The sequence below is a fragment of the Hibiscus syriacus genome, unplaced genomic scaffold (assembly GCF_006381635.1).
Source record: "Hibiscus syriacus cultivar Baekdansim isolate YM2019G1 unplaced genomic scaffold, ASM638163v2 tig00110890_pilon, whole genome shotgun sequence".
Classification (NCBI taxonomy): domain Eukaryota; kingdom Viridiplantae; phylum Streptophyta; class Magnoliopsida; order Malvales; family Malvaceae; genus Hibiscus; species Hibiscus syriacus.
In genome coordinates, this window is record NW_024062900.1 from 6,637,355 (window position 1) to 6,643,621 (window position 6,267).

The 6,267-nt window shown below is 32.9% G+C and overlaps 1 pseudogene; it reads left to right on the top strand.

Moving 5' to 3' along the window:
- The first annotated feature begins 2,095 nt into the window (after positions 1-2,095).
- LOC120144542 lies at positions 2,096-5,481 on the top strand (annotated as a pseudogene).
- Positions 5,482-6,267: the final 786 nt, after the last annotated feature.

The window sequence follows — 6,267 nt, forward strand, 5'->3', positions numbered from 1 at the left end:
CTTGTGTTTGGTTCCCGTAAAACACTCTGGTCAACGTAAAATGTTTTACAGTCAATGGAAAAGGAGAAGAAAACATGGTATTTCAACTTACCGTTTGGAAAAGGGTAAGTTGTTTTCCAGCTTTGTCATGTCCCTTGCTCCACACAGAAAACACAGTCTTTGGTTCTCTCCTCCCTTGCTCCACACCGAAAAATCGATCGACTGTTTGGAATCCTTCTCACCGGCGAGGCAGGCGGTCGTCTTCTCAGGTATCTCTCGTTTCATCTTCTCTCTTTTCATCTTCCTTGATCTCCTTTTCTTGTTTCATTTTTCCCTCATTTTCCATTTTCAATTTCACCGATGAAGCATAAAATAAAGTTCTAAAAGCTCCATTTTCATTTTCCATAGTTGTGGTGTTTTCTTGGATGTCCAGTCAAGAGAAGCGCTTGAAGAACTATGTTCAGCTCTATGCATTTTTGGGGTTTGATTTGCTTTTTATTTAATCGATTTTTTGTTGGTTGGTGGATTCTTTTGAGTTACTATAGCACCTGATTTCTGTTATGTGAATTGGGTTCTTTTTTTATTGTTGAAATTTTATTTATTGACCTTTTTTTTAAATGCTTTGATCTTGAATTCTATGACGATTTTGCATTTCTGATTAAAAACAAATGGTTCTGCACTTACGCTATTCGTATGGATTATGAAATTGAGGGATATTTGGTTTGAATTGTTGTATATGGTCACGTGGCTTTGATTGTTGCTTTTGAACTGAAATTTGATGTTCATCTGCTTAACGTTGACTGACGTTGGATGGGGGTTTTGATGTTTTTGGTAATCTGTACAGGTTCTTCCCAGAGAATGATGGTGCTCTAGCACTTTATCTTCTTATGAAGCAGAAGATGTTGGTTCCAGTATGGAGGGAAGAAAGCACGAGGAAAATGGATCAAGCATGGAGGGTATAATGGAGGAGACATTGGCACCGGGTGAAAACACAGTTAAGCCAGTTAATGAGGCTTCTGCTCGGTCCATGAGATTGACTGCACTACAGCTGTCAACTGATCATAGCACCAGCATTGAAGAAGTATGTTCTGAATATTGAAAAATTGAGTGCAGTTTTTGTTCTCTGCCATCATCTTTGAGTGCTTAAAATCTTCATTTTTCATTCAAACGACTATGTTGCTTGACAATTTTCTTTGCTTAAGCTGGCATTAATCTCCTGAGTTGTATAGGCTTGGATTTTATGCGACCCAAGTTTCGCTTCATAGCTGATTCCTATATCATTAGGAAAATAACAGTTGCAACTCGTAGGCTGTTTACTTTTATTTTTAATTGAGTTTCTTTGAAAGGTGTAATGATTTACTGGAATGTTCTGTGTAGATTGTTGTTCCTTTAGTAATGCTATAGTCTTCCTCTGAACACCTTAGACATGTAGTTTCATTTACCTCAGTTATGCCTTTAGCCATTGTATGTGTCATTATCGACATATTGGAAGTATTACCGAAATACCTTCCCTTCTTTTTCCTTTCGAAATACCTTCCCTTCTTAATATATTTTTAATATATTATTAATATTATATCAAATAAACCTACATAATATTAATTATACGTTGAAATTCATTTATAAAAAAATGAATGAATAAGCATCATGAAGATTTTAAACCTAAAATAATGTATTTATAACACAATTAACATAAATTATTAATATTATCTAAAAATATAGTTTGATGTATTTATAAAAATATAATTTTTTATAAAATATAATTATATAAAAAAATAAAATGAACCTTTAAAACTAAGGTAAAGAATAAAAACATATTGAATATGTATGTTTCTTTATTAAAAAGAGATTCTGAAAACTTTTTTTGAAAAATTAACCAAACACTGTAAAACATTTTACAATGTATCATCCAAATACTGAAAAATGTTTTCTAAAAAATATTTTCCAGAAATATAATTCATTTTCCAGATTTCATTTTCCTAAAAAATATTTTTAGTGAAACAAACAGACCCTTAGTTTTATTACCTTTTTCTGGTTTCAGTTATCACGGTTTATTCTACTTATCTTGTTACTGTTATTGTTGTTATTGATTTCTTTTATTTTGTAAATGAATTCCAAAATGGATTCTTCTTCTTCTTCCCTTCTTCTATTCTTCTATATGTCAGCCTTTTGTTCATTACGCTGCGTTCTGGGTTCTTCTATCTGCTCTCATGAAAATGACGTGTTCATTAGAAATATTCACTTTCAATGCTCTCCTTCGATCTCTCCAATCCCCCCTCTTAAGGTAATCTTTTAGCTCAATTTTGGTTGAATTTTTACTTTTTATATATTTATTGATTTAGGAACAATTGGTTCTTGTTCTTGGCATCTAATTCAAATTTTAACCGATGCTTATATATATATATAAAATTTTGATTCTAGTTATTTATGATTTTGCCTGAATCTGCTCAACGAAGGGAATTTTTTTTATTAAATTATGGGTTTTTAGCCTGCAATATTATGGTATTATTGGAAAATTTTCAAAACTGAAAATTTTGAAAAAAGGCTTATGATTTGACTTTTTAGATGGTTTAGAGTGTTGGGTTTCAATGGTATTATTTAATATGCAAAAATTAAACAAAGGAGAGAAAATAGAAAGGAAGCTGCAACATATATGAAACATTTCATTCTATAATATTTAGCTTGCTTACGGAATTTGAATATATTTATTAACTTCTACAAGATTTTGAAGTGCTATTATATGTATTTGAAACCAAGATCACCTAGCAATTTGAAACATTTCCTTCTATGTTTTGTCATATATTTGGAGGGTCCTTGGATGATCATATTCCTGTATACATGTCCGGATATGTATTAGAAACTAGTGCTTCAAGCAAAATGAAGATCTGTGGCATCATAGTCTATTCGGGCTATGTTTTATGCTAGATACACTACTTATGTCTATTCTAGGATCAGTATAAGCTGGATTAGTGAAATATGTTATCTGTATCGCAAAGCTTTAATTGAAGATATGAAACATTGAATAAGCGTAAATGACTCCCATATCGGTTTGTTTATGAATCATAAGAACCCTTAGGATAGGCTTTTTTCCTTTGTATGCTGGTTTGGAAGAGAAGTATGTTGATGTCCATATATATCCACCTTTTTTCCTCTTTCCGATGCAATAGTAAGAAAGTAACCAAATATTTTTTCTTTCTCGAGTACCCTATTAGGATGTATGGGAGATGCTGGTACTTGATGTCCTTCACCTGATCAATGATAATAATACCCGTAAAATATTGCAACCAGACATTATCTATCCAAGTTTCTTAAGTCGAACCTTCTTATATGATGCAGCGTGTGTTTTTGCAATTTGAGTAATGTATGCAAGAAATCATAGCATTATGTTTCTTAATTTGAAGCGTTTGGTCCTAAGCTTGTCTACTTTGTGATGTTATAGTTAGCTAAATTCTTTTGCACCATTGAAAGTTTCAAAAACTTTCAAGTTAGCTATCAAAAAAATTGCTATCGTTTGAAAACAGAATATACTCCCTACACTTTCATTTATTTAAAAAAAGATTTTGGATTCTCAAATTGGACTGATTTTATAAGACAAAGATCCTCTAAGTGTTGTTGATGTGGCTATAAACTCAAAATCCAAACGAGGGATAGGATATACCTACCTCTTCATTCTGCTGTTCCCATTCTTTATTAAATGTTATCTACTTTCTACTTATCCTATTTCCACGAGAATTTAAATAAATTTGTTAAATAATACTATTATCTTGACTTCTTGATAATCAGTCAACTTGTATTTCGGAAACGTGAATAATTAGGGTTCATGCTGTTTTTCTTCTAGTCATCACATTTATGGTAAGTAATTTAGCTTAGATCATTGTTCCATGTGATTGTAAGAAATGTTTTTAGGATTACCAATTTTGCAAGACTTGCAATTTCTTGGAGACGAACATTCTGATAACATGTTTATGTTTCTCAATCGATTTGCAGGTTGATGGTGACTTTCTTGACAGAGCATTGAGTTGCAAACAGCAAAATGGTTCCACTTCTGTGCTCTTTTATGCTTCGTGATGCTCATTCTCTCACGATTTGCGTCCAAAATTTGACATTCTGAGTTCCATGTTCCCTCAATTAGAGCATCTGGCAGTTGAGCAGTCTTCCACTGCACCAAGGTGTGTAATTACTTATCTGGCTTTCAGCAATAGTGTTTGCTCATGAATTACCGAGTTGCTTTTTCTTTTGTTTTTTTTTTTTTTCGTTTTTGGTTTTATTTTTCCTCGACTAAAATGACTGTTTCACGTTAAGAGGGCGGAGTTATTCTTGGATGAATGTTATATGGAGAAGGAATTTTTAAGTGCTGATTTGTACTATTAGTGTTTGACACGACTGCAAACATGCTATTGATGATCTCTTTTTATATTTCATCCTTACGGTAAACTCAGTTTCATGGTATTGAATTGATTAGTCTGGTAATCTTTGTTACTGGACTTGGTTATGTATCATTTTGACTATGTACTTGGACATTGGAGGTCATATCAATATATCCATGTTATCAGAAATAGATGTCGATATGTGCAGTTAATGAAAAATGATGAGTCGGAGCACAATAGATACTAATGACATTTGGTGAATCAGTTAGTTGAGGAAAACACAAATCTATGTCCACATTCCGATACTAACAAAGTAGTTTGTCTTTCAAACTAATACCTTTCATACATGTAACACAGTATATTTTCGAGGTACGAAATTCATAGCTTGCCTTCAATTTTAATTGTGAACCGTACATCAAGGGTACGATACAATGGACCAAAATATCTCCACTCAATTGTTCAATTTTTTGAGAAAACAACAGGTATTTACTCTGATGCCAAATATATATATCCTCTTCTGCTTTTAGCTTTTAAAAGCATAATGGAGTTGTAGCTCAATAAAAGTAACCCGAGTTTTCTATTTAACACTATTGCATTTCTCTTTACACCAATATCTGGATTTCAGGATTTGATCCCGTTCAATTTGTTGCCGAAAAAGAACCCAATGCATCTGGAGATCACGATAAATATATAATGTCTTGGAATGAGTTGTCTCTGATGGAGATAGTAAAACCGGAGCCCTACTTGGCATTCGCTTTGATGTTTCTCTATCTAAGAGTATTTTTCTTACTCCCAGAAGTACTGTCTCATCTCAAGGCTCTCTGGGTTTCCTACACTCTGCAGTTTAACTTGGAAATATTCTGTGAGACGAGTCAGTTGCTTATGCGATCCCTTCACATGGTCGATGTTCGTAGAATTTGGACCAAACTGAGGCTATGCAAGACCCTGAATTTCCAGCAAGGTGCAAAGAGTGCCCGTGTTTGGACTTCTTTGCTAGCATCAGTCTCTTTGGGAGAATCCTCTTCGGCTAGATTGTCATCATCATCCTAGGTCGGAGTTCTACGGAAGTGAACTATACCATAGGAGAACAACTCATCCTTCAGGCAGTGTATGATGAACAACGCTGATGCTTTTAGACAAGTAATCCCTTCTATCTCACTGATGCTAAACTTCTATTGCTCGTCTTGATATGCTTAAAGCTTTTGAAATTGTTTGAATTCGGTTTCGATGTTTCTTCATGGAGGACAGTAAGTGGGATGCAAATCTGAGAACATGTGTGTTTCCATTTTTGTGTATATTACTTCTTTTTGGAGGCACACCTCTATTAATGTAAGCTTTACTTTAAAGAAACTGTTCTTTCTTGCAAGTGCTGTTAGGTTATGTTTTTGAAAATTCTGCATTCAAATAAAAAAAAGTGATTTGGGAACGCATTAGTGGGAATAATACCCAAACTGTTCTTTTTACTCGAATGGCATCCAAACAATATTAATTCTAAAAATGGTATTTTTTTCAGTCACCTAGTATAAAAAGCTAGCCGCATCTTATCGAAAGTGCTCATTGCTAGCAACGCATTAATGTTATTTTAATCAGTTAATTTTTTAATGGAAATATTTATGTGTGGCCGTCTTAATATAAGGTTAAAAAAAGACGCTACAAGTTTTGTTATTATTAGATGTTTTACTAGATTTTGGTAAAAATGACCGGAAATTTTATTAGGTGCTACCTGTTTTATTATTGTTAGGCACTTTTACCGGAAATGTTAAAAAAATGCAGTTTTAAGTAAAAATAATAATATTTCGGTAATTTTTTATCGGTAGCACCTTATTTTAGCCTTATATTAAGGTATCGTACTGTAGAACTTCTCATTTTTTAATTATTTTATATATTTTAATTTAAATTATATTAATTTAATTGAATGGACTAA